The sequence below is a fragment of the Tursiops truncatus genome, chromosome 8 (genome assembly GCF_011762595.2).
Source record: "Tursiops truncatus isolate mTurTru1 chromosome 8, mTurTru1.mat.Y, whole genome shotgun sequence".
In the NCBI taxonomy this organism is placed as follows: Eukaryota; Metazoa; Chordata; class Mammalia; order Artiodactyla; family Delphinidae; genus Tursiops; species Tursiops truncatus.
The window spans coordinates 71,816,255-71,833,363 of NC_047041.1; the positions used below are offsets into that span (position 1 = coordinate 71,816,255).

General features: G+C 48.9%; 1 protein-coding gene and 1 non-coding gene across 2 annotated transcripts in view; one reads left to right on the forward strand and one right to left on the reverse strand.

The window, feature by feature from the left end:
• Positions 1-17,109, forward strand: part of NAV2 (neuron navigator 2) — an 854,704-nt gene that overhangs the window by 347,979 nt on the left and 489,616 nt on the right. The gene's annotated exons all lie outside the window — the stretch shown is intronic.
• On the reverse strand, positions 3,668-3,801 carry LOC117313446 (small nucleolar RNA SNORA1). Its single transcript, XR_004527954.1, has one exon. It is a non-coding gene; the product is annotated as a small nucleolar RNA SNORA1 (small nucleolar RNA).

The following is a 17,109-nucleotide window of genomic DNA, read 5'->3' on the forward strand; positions in this document are numbered from 1 at the left end:
AGATCGACTTCCCAGATAAAGGAATATGGTGCTTGGGAATTTCTCAGGGAAGCTTTACAGTTTTCTCTCAAATTTTGAAAGCTTGTTTTACCAGGGTTTTTAAGTCCTTCTCATAGAAAACTCTCACAATCTGAGTTAAAGCGCATCTGGCTTAGAGGAAAGGCTGATTCCTGGCTGATAAACATTTCCTTTGGGTCCCTACATCCAAGACTCTTTTGACAGTAGGCAACAGAGCTACAAAGACGTGTCTGGACCGGTGCAGCAATGAGACTGACTTCACATAAAAATTGTGTTAGTTAGGGTAATGTAATCTTCTATAACAAAAAGACCCCCAAATGTATAAAGGCTCAACACAATAGAAATGTACTTCTTGTTCACATAATAGTCTGAGGTTGACATTTCTGGTCAGTGGGTGGCTCTCCTCCATCCAGTTATTCAGGAACCCAGGCTCCTTCCATCCTATGGCTTCACCATCCTGCATCTAGTCAAAGGAAGGTACAAAAGAATGTGGAGAAGGCTCACCAGCTTCACAAAAGCCTCAGCCTGGAAATGGCTCTCATCACCTCTTACATTTCATCAGTGAGGTCACATGGCCACACCTAGATGTAAATGGAGCTGGGAGCTGTTGTTGCTTTCTGGGAAATTCCTCCACATGGAAGGAATATGCCATAGAAGGAAAAGCATGAATTTTAGGGACAGTTAGCAATATTTGCTACAGAAAGGGAACTATACTAAAATGGAGTCCATACAGAATTAAATACAGCTAGGGTGCCCTTGGATGTGGCATCTGGCTGACAATATCACTATCTTTGTCTGAATCCCTAGCTCTTAGAGCAGTGCCACGCATATAGTAGGTGCTCAGTAAAGCTGGTGAAAGGGTCCTAATCTAATATGACTCTGGCATCCTTATAAAAAGAGGAAATTAGGTCACAGATACACGCACAGAGGAAAGACCATGTGAAGACACAGGGAGAAGATGGAGAGAGGCCTCAGAAGAAACGAACCCTACTGACACCTTGATCTTGGACTTCTACCTTCTAGAATTGTGAGGAAATTAATTTCTGTTGCTTAAGCCACCCAGTGAATGGTAGTACTTTGTTATGGCAGAAAACTAACACAGGGGGAAATGAAGTCTGCTGTTCTCGCCCGTGTTTCTCTCCAGGGCATAGGCCATTAGGTAGCTGCGTGAACTCGGGTAGTGGGTAAAAACGGCAGGAGGCTCTCCTGGGCCTCCAGGGTGCCCTGGAGCCTACAGCCCCGCAGGCGTCCCATGATGACCTGGGCACAAAGGGGGCCTTCCAGTCCATGAACACCATGACCGCCACCACCCAGCCCCTCCTCTGTGCCTCCCTGTGTTGGCTGCTGGCAGTCCTGAGACTCCTGGATCATGGCCTCCAACCCAGGTGAGCTCAGTCCAGAGGGAGCCATAAGGCCTGTATTTCCTGGATCCTAAGACGACATCCATTACAAAACACTATCCATTCAATAACAGGGTTCCAGGAGGCAAGAAGGACTCTGACTCAGAAGCGCGGATTGTAAGAACTACCCTGATTTTAGTCAAGGGGAAATGGGACCACCTGCATGTCTTTGAATCAGGGAAGTGAAATCAATGGTTCTAGCACAGGGGTGTGTACTGTGACAGGGAGGGTGCTGGGAGAGAGTGAGTGATTCTGCCTTGTGGGGGAGGTCAGGACCCTAGAGGACACATGTGAGGAGGAAAATGCCAGGCCAACGAGGCAGGAAGGGTATTCCCAGCAGAGGGAACGGCATGGACAAAAGAATAAGGTGTAGACATAGCTGCAGTAGCAAGGATATGTGTAGAGGAGCAAACGGAGGTGAGACAGGGCAGACAGACAGAGTGCAGACTGTGAAGGGCCTGGGATGCTGTGCCCAAGGTCCTCAACTGCATCTAGAGCAGAGGGCGGGAAATGAGGCCACAGGCCAGGAGAGCGCCCCAGGCCCATTCAGAGCAGGGGGCTCCAAAGCAGATCTGTTATCACAGCTCCATCTCCTTCAGAGGCTCCCCTCATGAGAGCACAGATGCTTGGTAACCAAGGGATGGTCTATTTAAAGCCACTTGTGAGCCGGTTCTAGGAAGTATACTGCAGGATGGAGAGGGAGAGAGGGAAGGAGGAAGAAGGCCCTGAGGGGGAATGGTCTGCCCTGAGCCCACTGTGAGGTCTGGGGCAAGTCCCTGCCTCTCCCTGGGCCTCAGCTTCCAGCACCCACCAAGACGCAGCTGCATGGGTTCAAAGCCAGGCTCCATCTCTTACGGTATGTGTGCTTTGGTCAAATTACTTAACCTCTGGGCCTAAGTTTTCTCCTATGTGAGGGGCTAATAATGGTACCTACCTCTTAAAGGCGCTGTGAGGATTAGATGAGATAATGGACATAAAGCCCCTTTAACAGTGTCTGACACACGCGAAACACTCAATATCAGCTACTGTAGAATATGATGAGGTGATCATGACGGACTAGCTTTGGAGGTTTTAAACCTTCCACAGTGTTTTTTGCCAGCGTATTTGGAACTGCAATGCGTAAGAAAGGTTACGTTGACCTCTTCTGCCTGATGCAGGTGGAGACCCCGAGACCAGGCCCTCAGCATCCCCCTTCCACAGGGCTGTCTCCCAGCACCCCGTCCCCCCAGGGCACCTCTGCAGAACTCTTAGGCTCCAGAAATACCAGGTTGAAAGCGATTGTCCCAGAAGATTGCTGAGGTCTCTCAGCTGCTCTTTTTTTTTTTTAATTTTATTGAAGTAGAGTTGATTTACAATATTGTGTTAATTTCTTCTGTCAGCTGTTCTTTTTAATCTAATTCTTATTTCTGAAACCTGAGTATACATCTGGAATAGCTATCCTTTACAGCTCAAAATCCATTTTCCAAAATCATCAGCTGCGCCAGGCCTCAGGGACAGTCTGGGAAAGGCAAACCAAAATGGACACGGAGAGGTGAGGAAGTTATTTGAACAAAAATCCTGACTGCAAAGACCCACAGACAATGAAGTACCACCTCCGCATTTTTTTTAAGCCAGTAAATTTTTAGTTAAGGAATTTCACACACTGGTTCATTCCACTGCCTATCAAGGTTACCTTAGTTCCTCCAAAACTTGAGTCAAACTTATCTTCAAGATAGGCATTTTTTGGGCTTCCCTGGTGGCACAGTGGTTGAGAGTCCGCCTACCGATGCAGGGGACGCGGGTTCGTGCCCCGGTCCGGGAAGATCCCACATGCCGCGGAGCGGCTGGGCCCGTGAGCCATGGCCGCTGAGCCTGCGCGTCCGGAGCCTGTGCTCCATGACGGGAGAGGCCACAACAGTGAGAGGCCCGCGTACCGCAAAAAAAAAAAAAAAAAAAAAAAAAGATAGGCATTTTTAAAAGATCCCATACTTCATCCACAGTTGTTCTGTCAGTCAGCCTGGTCGCAATTTTCTTAGTTGGGTTTCTTTTATCTCCACTTGAATAAGGACATACTGATGACGTACTTCAAAAAGTATCCCACCTAGAATCTTTGGGATCTAGTTTTTCAAATAATTCACTTTGGGGCTCTAGCAGTTGAACTGCAAGAAGTACATTGCTATTTTGGCTAATGATCTAAAATGCATTATTCCTTAACACATTTCTCGTATTGCAGTTGTGGTACATCCAGTTTTCACTCATGACCTTAGCAAAAAGGTTAACAGTCTCATTATCACCATTTCAATAAATTTACTGTGATGTAAGCAGGACTTGTGTCTCAGTTTAGTCCCATTAACAATTTCTGAACAATATGACCAAGAGTGCCCTTCTCATTAAGAATGAGGCTTTACCTCCACATATTTTTATTGAGGTATAGTTGATTTACAATATTATATAAGATTCAGGTGTACAACATAGTAATTCATAATTTTGGAAGGTTATACTCCATTTATAGTCATTATAAAATATCGGCTATATTCCTTGTGTTGTACAATATTTCCTTGTAGCTTATTTATTTTATACATAGTATTTGTACCTCTTATCTCCTACCCCTAGCTTTCCCCTCCTCCCTTCCCTCTCCCCACTGGTAATCACTGTTCCCTACATCTGTGAGTCTGTTTCTTTTTTTGTTATAGTCGCTAGTTTGTTGTATTTTTTAGATAAGTGTTATCATACAGTATTTGTCTTCCTCTGTCTGACTTATTTCACTTAACATAATATCTTCCAAGTCCATCCATTTGTTGCAAATGGCAAAATTTCATTCTTTTTCGTGGCTGAGTAGTATTCCATTGTATGTATGTACCACATCTTCTTTATCCATTTATCTGTTGATGGACACTTAGTTTTCTTCCATATCTTGGCTATTGTAAATAATGCTGCTATGAACATTGAGGTTCATGTATCTTTCTGAATTAGTGTTTTTGTTTTCTTTGGATATATACCCAGGAGTGGAATTGCTGGATCACATGGTAGTTTCCATTTTTTGAGGAACCTTCATATTGTTTTCCACAATGGCTTTAGGAACATATTTTTTAAAGATAAGTCATGCAGATGTGACCATCTCCACCGATCACAGTCCAGGGTAGTTTCTCATCCCTTTGCCTCTAGATGGTCGGCACTGCCATTGCCCTGTGTGAGGTGTCCTGTGGTTGTCTCTTCTCCACTGTGGGACTGCGTCTTGTTCTTTCACCTCTGATCCTAGCACAGGGTCTTTTTTAAGCTGGCACCCAATACATAGATATTGGATTGATCGAATGGAATTGAATATGGAACCTCTACACGGTCAGCTCCAAGCTGCATTCAACAATGACCCAGAAAGACCTGGATCCTGACTGCACAGTGGTCACTGATGGGGTGGGAAGATTACTAAATACAGGTGTGATAGGGCTCATGACTTATTATTGAGAGATAAAATTCCAAAGCCCGCAAGGGGCAGGGGTTTGCCTTTAGGATCCACTAGGGCTGGTCTTGGGAGGACCCTGGAAAACGTCACCTTGAGATCCTGAAACAGAAGGTCTCCTTGTTTCCTGGGACCCCAGAACCCACTGCAGAGCTCTACCCGGCTTTTTCAGCATAAATAGAAGCCTGGTGCCTTGTCGTGCACTGTTTTCACAGCACATGCATTCTAGACATTGGCCTTTAGGCTTCCATGGCAGACTCCAATCTGCAGGCCACAGTGAGCAAAAGCTGGGAGAACAAGCCCAATCCCCACCCTATTCTCACCGACTGCCCTCTGCATTTCCTTCCTTCTGCCTCTGCCTCTGGTCACATGCCAGCTGCTTCAGCCACCTTGAGCTTGTCACTGTTCTCCAAGTTCTCCCACCCCTTAGCCATCAGGTTCCCTCTACCTCTACCTCTACCTCTCTGTCCTTTCCTGCACCAGTACCCCCTTTTATACCTACTGAGCTCCTACTCATTCTTCAAAGCAATCCCAAATGCCACCTCTTCTAGGAAGCCTTCCTAAATCTCCCCAGCTGGAATTTTTAACTTTTCCTTCTCCCATCCTTCCATAGAACTTATACAGCATGTATGGTATTCTGCTTGGGTTTAAGTTATATCTCTTACTTCCGTTACTATGTTATAAACTCAGTGACGGCAAAGATTTTTATTTTACTGGGGATTCGCATGTATGTGGGAAGTCCATGGATTTGAACTTCAATTCCTAGGTCTTTATGGATATGTAAATTTAGACAAGTTACCTTATGTGTCTGAGTCTTAGTATTCCAGTCTGTAGAATGGAGGTAAAAAACCCTTTTTTCATAAGCTTATTGTGAACATTAAATAAGATGAAGTAATAACGAAAATGAAATAATAATAATGAGGCTAATATTAAGTGTTCACTTAGGCACTGATCCAAACTCTTTACAAGCTCATGTAAAACGTTTTTTTTTTAATTTTAGAAATAATTATAGATTTGCAAGAAATTGCAAAATAATGTGGAGAGATCCTTTGTGAGGGCACCCAGTTTTCTCCAGTGGTTAAATCTTACACGATTATAGTACAGTATCAAAACAGGAAACTGACAATGGCATGATGGTGTGGGAGTACAGTTCTGTGTCCACTTGTGTAGATTTGTGTAACCACCACCACAATCAAGACACGGATCTATTCTATCTCCACAAAAATCTCCCTTATGCCAGTTCTCTATAGAGCCACGCTTCTCCCTTCTACCAGTAAGCCAGTAAGGGTGGCTTACTTTTTGCCAGCCACGCTTCTCCCTTCTGCCATGCTTAACTCCTGGCAACCATTACTGTGCTTTACATCCGCATACTTTTGTCATTTCAACAACGTTATCTGAATGGAATGACACACTATGTGACCTTGTAAGATTGACTTTTTTCACTCAGCATAATCCGTCCAAGTTGTTTTATGCATCAGTAGTTCATTCCTTTATTGTTGCTGAGTAATATTCCATGGTTTGGAGGTACCATGGTCTAGCCATCGAAGGACATCTAGGTTGTTTCTAGTTCGGGGCTATTACAAATAAAACTGCTACAAGCATTCATATATAGGTTTTTTTTTGTTTTTTTTTTGCAGTATGCCGGCCTCTCACTGTTGTGGCCTCTCCCGTCGCGGAGCACAGGCTCTGGACGCGCAGGCCCAGCGGCCATGGCCCACGGGCCCAGCCGCTCCGCGGCATGTGGGATATTCCCGGACTGGGGCACGAACCTGTGTCCCCTGCATTGGCAGGCGGACTCTCAACCACTGCGCCACCAGGGAAGCCCATGTATAGGTTTTTATGTGAATCTAAGAATTCATTTCTCTGAGATAAATGCCCAGGAGTGTAATTGTTGGGTTATATGATAAGTGTATGTTTGGCTTTTTAAGAAAGAGTCAACTGTTTTGCAGAGCGGCTTGTACCATTTTACATTCCCGTCAGTAATGTATGGGTGATTCCATTTCTCCACATCTTGGCCAGCATTTGGTGTTGTCGCTATTTTTTCTTAAATCTTAGGTCTTCTAATAGGTATGGTGTGACATCTCACCATGGTCTTACTTGCATTTCCCCAGGAGTGAGTGACGTTGAGCATCTTTTCACATGCCTATTTGCCAACTGAATATCCTCTTCGGTAGAATGGCTCTTCACATCACTTGTTCATTTTCTAATTGGATTGTTTGGTTTTTTAATGTGGAGTTGAGAGTCCTTGGTCAGATATGTGCTTTGCACAAGTAGCTCAGTTAATCCTCATAACGACCCGTGAAGAAGATACTAAGATGATCCCAATATACCAGATGAGGAAGCTGGGGCACCGTGGTCAGCACGCTGCCCGGCATGCAGCAGATGGGCCGTGAGTAATCACCGTGAGCCACGCAGATGGAGCTCAGACCTTAGGCACGTACAGCTCACGGGATTTTGGTGGAAATGGTGGGGCTGCTGGAGATAAGGATGGGAAGATACTAGTTGAAGCCAGCAGTGAGTAGAGGGATTTAATGTCAGCTCATCAGCCCCGTTTAACAGGCTGAGAAGTTGAGGCACAAGCGTTGGAACACACTTCCGTCCGGAAATCCCAGTAAGCCTGCTAGAATTGTCCCTTCTTTTCATCCACATCTTACCTCTCTCCTGTACCACAGGTTTGGTGAAGAGCTGCCAGTTTCCACTGCGGGGATTTTTTTTTCCTCCCTGCCTACCCTTTCCAGGGCACTGGGAGGCAGCCTGATGTCATGGGAAGCACAGGGCCAGGGGTCCCAGCCTGGCAGTGAATAGTGTGGGAATTGAATGCTTTATCTCCCTGAACTTTCCATCTCCACATCTGTAAAATGGGAGTAACGACAGTAGCTAACTGGCAGCGTGGTTGTGTGGATTAAATGGAGAGCAGAGGGTGAGAACGGGGCTTTAGTAACACACACGGATTCAGAATGGAGCTCTCTCCTTTCTATCTATGTGACCTTGAACAATGTTCTTACTCTTCTAAGCCTCAGTTTCCTTATCTGGAAAATGGGGACTATCACAGTTCCTGCCTTATAGGGCTGGGGTGAAGATTAAGTAAGATGATACGTGTGAAGCATTTGAACAGATCCTATCTCTAGATGAACGTGATGAAGCACTTACTTTTTGCCAGAATCTGCTCATCTTCGGTTGAGTTCATGCAAAATAAGATGAGGCACCAGGACAAGGATATAGGTGCAAGAAGTTGACTTGGGAGGGGATCCCAGGAAGTGGAGAGAGAGAGAGGAAGGGAGACGGGGAAGGGAGTTGTTCTGTGGGCATCTGGGGCTCAGAGAGATCATGGGGGACATGCGTCAGAATTTTTGCACTGGTTTGGTGAGGGGGAGGAGGATGCGGTGTTTATCCACCATCTCCCAGTCCTCCTAGGCTGAGGGTTGATCCTGGGACATTCATTCTGCCATGCTTTTACCTGCCCTGAACTTGAACTAAGCATATTTCCACGACCAGAGAGAGACAGAGACAGAGACATCCAGGAAGGCACGTACAGGGGGCCTGAACTATCTCCAGGGGGACTTGGGTGGCTGCTGGCAGCCTTTGCTACATTGCACTAAGCACTTAAAACATTAACTCATTCAATCCCTACAACAAGTTTAAGAAAGAGCACCATTTCCATCCCCGTTACAACCCAGCTCCCAAACACTTGCAGACACGTTCAAGAAATGAAAGTTCCACAGCACGATACTAATCCTTGCTCAGCGCAATGCACCCTGAAATTTTCTGGTTTTTTTATCACGTTATTTAGAAAATGCTATTTGTCACCCACTAAACTGTTTTCATAACCCAGTAACGGGCTGCAATCTACAGTTTTGGAAAAGATGGTGCTCTAACATTTGAGTTAATAGGACAATGTTGATGACAGTGATGATGTCATAGGGCTGGCATCCGGCCTGGTGCCCAGAATGTGCCCAGAGAATGTTACTTTCCTTGCCTGCCCCTCTTGGCAAACCAGAGCCCGTGAGCAGCTGCCTCCCAGGCTTGCAGACGGAGGCCTGAGCTGGCTCAGCTCGTCGCCTGCTCTGACCCAGACCTGCCCCAGTGGGGTCTGCTTAGCCTCCTCCAGGGGGATGGGCACCGTCTTGGGCTGTGACCTCCAAGTCACCAGCTCCCCAGAAGCCAGCCCCTCCTTGGGAGACGAGGTTATGCCCTGTCCCCACGACGCTGTCACTTCCTTCCCCTGAGTCTCTCTGAGTGAGGATTGTTCCCCTAATCAGGATGGAGACGCAGCTCATTACAAGCTGGTGAGGCAACGGCTCTGTGCTCCAGGCCCGAGACAGGCTGTCTGGGAGCTTGGCCAGCTTCCCGCTGCCCTGGACACCAGGGCAGTGGCCTCAAAGCGGAGCCAGCCCTCTGGGTTGGTTTGCCCCCTTCCCCAGGGACACAGGCAGACAGACACTCTGCTGAAACTTCCACAGCTTCCACTATCACAAAAATTCTGCCGTGCTCAGACGATGAGTTTCTTCCAACCCTCGGTGCTTCTTGGAGAGCATCTCGACAGCATCTTTAAATAACTGGCATTTACTGGGCATTTACCATGCACTAAGCACTATGTCGAATGCTTTATATGCAGCGTGTTACAGCGTGTGGTCTTTACAGCAGACCCACTAGATAGGCATGACCATCCCCGGTCCACAGACGCAGAGACTGAGGCATGGAATGTTCTGGTAACTTGACAAGCTCACCAGGCAGTTAGTAAGTGGCCACACCCAGCTGTCCCCAGATTCCACACCTGCTTCCCACATCACCAGCCTGCCTGCAGGAATGTCACCCAAAGTTTCCCCTTCCTCCCGGTTTCCAACGCTGGCTTCACTCTGTGCAGCGGCCGGGTGAGTTCCCACAGGTGACTTCCCCTCTGTGAGCCGAGTTGCCCTCTTCCATTCCTAATGGCACCTCCTTTCCTTCCTAAGGCTGTTAGGAGTCAAGGAAATAATGTGTATAAATGAATCTCTGAGAGCTCCCGGTGCGTTAGAAGGTTCTCAATAAATCTATTTATAAAAGAGGCGATTCAGCTCTTTTTCCACTGACTTGACAGCAGCCCGCAGCCATTTCCCACAGGCATGATGTCACCATCCTGAGGGGGCATGGCAGCCGATCTAGAAGCCTTCCTGTGCTCCTGGGCTTCTCACTTGTGCCTTGTCTCACCCCGCTGCTCGGCCACACTGACGTCCCCCGGGCAGAAGTCTCCAGCATGACTACTGTCTCTCGGAGGGCTGCGAAGAAACCATTTATTTCTTCCAGCAGCAGATCCCTCCGCCCGGGGCGAGGGGAGTCGTCGTGTAGTGGGGGCAGAGGCTGGTGCTGGAATTCTCATTAGCTGCAGTTGAATTACTGCCTGCCGTATAGGTTTATAACAACAGTAAGTCCCAATTAGTTGCTTGTTGCTTCAGAAATAATTACTGATAGCGGCCCCTTTGTCTTTGCTGTAATTCCAGCTTCATTCCCAAGCTGCAGGGGTCTAAATGGAAAAGTTGGGCTTCTCGGGTGCATGTGGAATGTTTGCACCGAACGGTGGGTTTCGCCAGGGTGCGTGCGTCTGTCTGAGACGAGTGGAGGCGTGCCCATGGCCGGTTCTCCCCCATGAAGACACCTCCGCGGAGGAAAGCTGGGACCTTGATCCCGAGCGGATGATGGAGATGGGGCTCTGCTCTCAAGGCAGGTGGGCCTGAGAACTGCCACCCTCTGCACAGACAGACCACACTGTGAACCGTGCCTGCGACATGCCCCTCTGCTGCCCCGGGGACCAGTCCCAGCCGCTAACCATGGCAGCAACAGGCACAGCCGGGTGGCAGAGCTGCTTTCCAGGGTGAGGAGGGGGTGTGCCACTTCCCCTGCGAGGACAGAGCCCCGGTCTCGGCCACGCCTCTGATCCACAGTCTAAGGGGGCCTTCCTACCGCACTGAGGAGAACTTGGGCATGCGAGGGACCTCAGGGTTCCCCAGCACGGGAGGCAGGCACAGCGACCGCCGTCTGTGCTCCTTGGGGGATACGCTCAGGTAAGGCCAACCACGGCTTTGTTTCAGTCTCCTAGCTTCGGGGCATTCTTCTTTGCTCTGAACCTGCTTTCATGCTGCTTTGCCTTTTTAACTTTTATTCTGTTGCACCTGTGAGAATATTGTAGCGCCGAGGAGCTATTGTCTTTGGAAGCCGTGCAGTAATTAGAGCTAACATGTATTGGTAACTTATTATCTGCCAGACACTCTTCTAGGTGCCTTAGATGTACGTTCTCATTTAATCCTCACCGACAACTCCCTGAAGTAAGTACAATTGTTATCATCAGCCCTGATTTGCAGATGGGGAAACTGAGGCTCAGAAAGTTTATGTAATTTGCCAAGGTCACCCAGCCCATCAGTGGTGTAGCTGGGGATTCCCTCCCAAGCAGTTTGGCTCCACAGCCAGCCTTCTGACCACTAGATAATCCTGCCTCTTATTGGAAGGACTTGAACCTTCAGGGAACTGGGTACCTCACAATGCAAATATCCCCACTGATTTTTCTTTGATCGGTTCTGAATAATATGTTCTTTCACGGCCAGCTTTCTTTTAAAAAAATTCTTGGGTTGGCTTTTCATTCCAACTGTGTTCTCTGAAAGCTTCTCCCCATGTGGACCCTCCACGGTGGCTCCGGCCAGATGCCCTCTGTTCTCAGTGCTTCTGCAGCTTCAGTGATGAATGAAGTGGGTGGAGAATCTCTTGGACCAGGCCCAAGGGCCACCCTCATTTTGAGGTGACAAAGCCCTCTTTCCCACCATGCGGGCCAGCTCTCAGCCCTTTCCCATGCGTCCTGTCCCTCTTCCTTTATGACCAACTTGTCGAAGAAAGAAGCCACACTGCTGGGCCAGTAATTTGCTGTTTTTCCACCATGTTTTTTGGTCTCTTTCCTCATGAGGATCCTTTCCAATGAAATTACAAACTATTTGGCTGGAGGAACCCGCTGAAAATTCATCCTTTCTCGTGTTTTCCTTCTTGCCTTCTGTTCATTTCATCCGTTGGCCCAAACCACGATGCTGCCTCATTGTCAATCATCTGGGCTCTTCTGTGTTTGCAAGTTCATTTGGAAAATCGGGTCTACGAGGCAGCAACGCTCCATGTCGTCCCAGACACAAAGGGGCCCTTTGAAGGTGCAAAGGGTTTGGGATTAAGTAAGTAAGCAAACAAGCGTGGCCTTTGAGGAGAGGAGTGTGGGAGGGTGAGGAGAAAAAGAAAACGGCTTCATACAGCTGTACCTCCGTTTATTTAGACGAGGGGAGCTTATTTGTGTTTATTCTGTGCTCACATCGCAGAGTTTCAAGGAATGCCCCTTTAATCCACTCCAGAGGCACGGGGGCTCTTGCCAAAAATCCTTTGATGGCCAATCTTTTTTGGAGCGTCAGGTGAAATGTGGGCTCGGGGGAGGCTGTCCTGTTTGACAGCCAGCATGAGGGGTACCTGGTCTATTTCCCCACTTCCTGGGATTTTTCCCCTTCCGTGGGCGGGCTTGTGTGTGCCCCTCCCTCCACAGCTCTTCCCCTCGTCACATGTGTCCAGAAAAACCTCAAACCTCAGTGGGTAATAGCTCTTCTTTTCTTCTCTTTCCAAACCAGCTTGCACCCCTGTCTTAGTTTGGGTCCCTCCCAAACTGACCCCGAGGGAAGGATTGCGATGCACGTAGTTTCTTTGGGAGATGATTCCAGGCAGCATTATGAGGGTGGGGGGTGAGGCAAAGAGAGGAGGAGGTCCATAAAAGGGGCCTCGTGGGTAGGTAACTGTTGTGGGAAGCTGGGGCTCAGTCCTGTTAGGGACCCTCCGAGGGACTGTGTGGGGCATACCTCGGAATTGGCCCACTGACGTATTTATCCACCAACTCACGGACCTCATTGGTTGCGGGGTGCTCCTGGGTGTGAGCACCCCAGAACCTCTGGCCTGCCGTGTTTGGTGGCCAAGCATCTCTCAGAGAGAGAGAATGGCCCCCTGCAGAGGGCCACTGCCACTGTCTGTGGGTGACCTCTAGGCTCGGCCAACAGTGATGTCAGAGTGTCAGCAGCACCTGCTAAAGCAACCAAATGCTGAAGCACCATGAGCGTCAGACAGAAGAATCACAGTGGTCAATATTGACCTCTAACCTCTAACCAATTACATGTCTATTAATCTTATCAGTCTGCCGAAACCTCGGAGGGAGGCCCGCTGTCGGGATCTGCAGTATAGCCTTGCGGCTGAGAACATGGACTCTGGAGCCGGAATAACTGTGTTCAAATCTCATCTCTTCTGCTGAGCAGTTATGTGACTCAGGCCAATTACTTAGCTTCTTTGAGCCTCAGTTTCCACGTCTGCAAAATGGGGGTAACAGTAGTACCTATTTGATAGGGTTGTTTTGAAGTTTAGAATAGTTAATATTATACATATACATATAAAAACACTACAGCAGTAGCTGGCCTGCAGTGGGTGTTCAGTCAACACTAGCCATGGTCATCGTTCTATGGATGAGGACATCAAAGCTCATGATGTTATCATGAGCTGCACAGAGGATGCAAGACCTTAACTCAGGCTTTCTGCAGCCACAGTCAGTCTTTTCCTACTATACCACAGGACTTTGTAATCATTAACATGTGAGAAAGCACTTTATATACTGTAAAACGCTCTACAAATGCTTTGGTTATGAGCTGACTATTTCCGGGTCCTTGTAACAGCAGATACAGTGGTGTTCTCTTAAGAGCTCCAGTCTAGCCTTTGAATTCTGCTATCTGTCATTGCTGTAGTAGCTGGCAGTGGGCACAGTGCCTGGTTGGACGTCGGCTAAGTGGGTGAGTGACCAAAGGCCCCAGGACGGGCCCCACTGACACTTCCCATCAGAGTTCCCACCTTGGAACTTCCGCTTAAGTCTGGCCTTATCTCCATCACACGCCCCAAATGCTGCCTCTCCCAATGCCCACAGGCCCCCTCGGAAGCGCTCCCTGCTCCGCCTGCCTTCGGCCTGCTCGGGCCGTCACTGTCCCCCAAGCACAGCCTCTACAATTTCTCCTTCGGGTTGCCACGCCCACCAGCCCTCCCTGACCTCCCCCCACCCCGGGCTCAGAGCTTGCTCCCACCCCGACCCCGATGTCTGCCTCATCGTGTGCTCCTGCGGTGTGAGAGGGGCCTCCCCACCTGCCTGAAAGCTCCCTGTGGGCAGAGCCGAGTGGCACCTGTCCTTTATTCATCTATTTATCCATTGTGGTACCAGACACTGTACCGCATTGGGTGATTAATTGGGAAATCCGGACACACAGAACGAGCTTGGTCCATGGCTGGAGGAGCTCAGTGTGAGGGGAGAATGGCATGCAAACATCCGTAACGATGACAGTGAATCTTGGTGGGGACACAGAGCTGAGAGTGCCCAGAGACTAGGGTCATCTCTCTCCGTGTGGTGCAGTCAGAGCGGCTCTTACGGAGGTGACACTAGAGCTGAACTCTTAGCTTAGGGTTGATTGGGTTGCAAGGAAAAGCAGCCTCCTCTAGGAAAAGGGGAGGGGGACTGGATTTTAGAGGAATACAAGGTACCTTTTGGAAACAAAGAGCAGGACCTTCCCCATGGGAGCCGAGGAGTCGTCAGGACCCGTGGTCTTCTCTGTTGTCAGGGCCTGCCTTGTGCCTCTCCACGCAGCTTCCTTTCCCCACATGACCCCACACGGCCCAACTCTGAGCCTAGATGACCACCCCTACCCATGCGCCATGGCCTCACCGTATACTTCCCGGTACCTGTGACACTTACCAGCCCAGGCCGGGCAAGGTGTCCATCCCGGCTCCAATCAGCTTTGGCCAGGGAAGCAGGGGCATCTAGTACAAAAAGGCTACCTCAGCCCCCCTCAGTGCTGGGAAGCAAAGACTGCATCTCTATGGCGATTTTGAAGGGGAGTGTGTTAATTTCCTGTGGCTGCCATTACAAACTACCATAAACTTGATGGCTAAAAACCACAGAAATTTATTCCCTCACCGTTCTGGAGGCCGGAAGTCCAAAGTCAAAGTGTTGGCAGGGTTGTGCCCCCTCCAAAGGCTCTGGAAAGGCTTCTGGTTCTTGCCCCTTCCAGCTTCTGGTGGCTCCAGGCATCCCTTGGCTTGTGGTAGCATCACTCCGGTCTCTGCCTCCGTCTTCAGGTTGCTGTCTCCTCTGTGTCTTCTCCCCTGTTCTTCCCTTGTGAGGAGACTTGTCATTGGATTTGGCGCCCACCCTAATCCATGAGGATCTCATCTTGAGATCCTTAGCTTAATTACATCTGCAGAGACCCTTTTTCTAAATAAAGGTTACGTTCACAGGTTCTGAATGGACATATCACTTGGGGGCCACCATTCAACCCCTGACAGATGGAGAAGGGAAAGCAGGGTGTATCGAGCTGAAGGAACAGCACAAGCTAATGATCGTTGCTCAGGGAACAATGACATTACTGCTGCAGGGTTTGCTGATGGCAACGGAGGGGCCTGCAGTTAGGTGGGACCAGACCACAAAAGGCCTTCTGTGTGTCATAGTAGCTTTGCCCTGTCGGCAGCAAGTGGGCCACTGGTTGTTCATGAGCAGTGAACGAGCGTCATAAAATGTGTTGTAGGCAGGTCATCCTGGCTACAGCCTGCAGTTGTATTAGAGGCAGACAAGAATGGAGGGAGGGAGATAGTCATTCAATAAATAGTGATAAAGCACCTACTGTGTGTCAGGCATGTTTCGAGAGATTTGGAGTATAGCAACGGAGAAAAGGAGTTAAGCTGCGGCTCTGTATTAGGTCTTAAAACTAAAGGAAGGAAAGAAAAAAAAAGCAAAGAAACAAAGATTCATCATATTAACTAGCAATAAAAGCGGAAAAGGAAAATAAGGCAGAGAAATGGGTACAGCAAGCGATGGAAGGTTACTGTACAGGAGGTCCAAGGACGACCTCTCTGATGAGGTGACGTTTGAGCGAAGCCTGAAGGAAGTGAGGGAGGGAGCCATAAGGTTTCTGAGGGGACAGTGTCCTAGGCAGAGGGAATGGAAAGTGCAAATGTCCTGAGGCAGGGACATTCTTGGCAGGTTCAAGGAACAGCAAGGAAGAGAGTGTGACTGGAGGAGACTAAGAGGGAGGAAGCAGTAGGTGAGAGCATCAGAGAGGAAGTGGGTTGGAGGCCCTGGTAAAAACCTGGCTTTTACTCTGAGTGAGATGGAGAGATTTGGGAGCATTTTAGGCCAAGAAACATTGTTGGACTTAACTGTTTTAAAAGGGTTGCTCTGGAGGAGAGATTAGGGGCCAGGAGGAGAGTGCAGTAGGAGGGTACTGTGATAGTAAGTATGAAGGGTGACACTAGCTTGAAGCGGGGTGTTATTGGTGAGATGGTGAAAAGCGACCAGATTCTGAATCTTTTTTTTTTTTTTTTTTGGCGGTACGCGGGCCTCTCACTGCTGTGGCTTCTCCCATCGCGGAGCACAGGCTCTGGACGCGCAGGCTCAGCGGCCATGGCTCACGGGCCCAGCCGCTCCGCGGAATGTGGGATCTTCCCGGACCGGGCCACGAACCTGCGTCCCCTGCATCAGCAGGCGGACTCTCAACCACTGCGCCACCAGGGAAGCCCCTTTGAATCTATTTTAAATGTAGAGTTGATACAATTTGCAGATGGATCGCCTATGGAGTAGGAGAGAGAAAGAGTCGAAAAACTGACTGCAAAGTTTAGGCTCGAGCAACTGGCAGGATGGGGCTGTCATTTACCCAGAGAGGGGGGCAATGAAACAGCCGGGATGGGTCGAGAGGTTGGGGACATGCTAGTTACTGGTGGTTTGGGAAACGTTAAGTTATTGAACCTTGCTTTGTGCCAAGCACTGTTCCAAACCCCTCACGGGTGTTAACTCCATTGGAACTCACAGCTGCCCCATGAGATGGGAACCATAGTCACCCCACTTACAGGCGAAGAAACTAAGGTACTGAGAAGTTAATTAACTCACCCAGGGTCCCCCAGGTAGTGAGCTGCTGAGCTGGGATTGAGCCCAGACACGTTCCTGACAATTACAGTGGACTGCCACCAGCTCTTTGAGAGGTTGAGGGGAGGCGGCGGGGGAAGGGATATTTATTTAGGAAAAAAACACCCAGAGGAGATTCTGACTTACCTCCATCCAGCCCCCCCTCGTCCACCACACCCATCTAGATCTTTTGGCCTGTGGGAGATACTCTTAATCCTCCAGTCCAGCCCCCTCTAAGATGCTCTTGCCAGGAGGGTAAAGGGGCGCTCCCCTCCGCTGATCTTAAG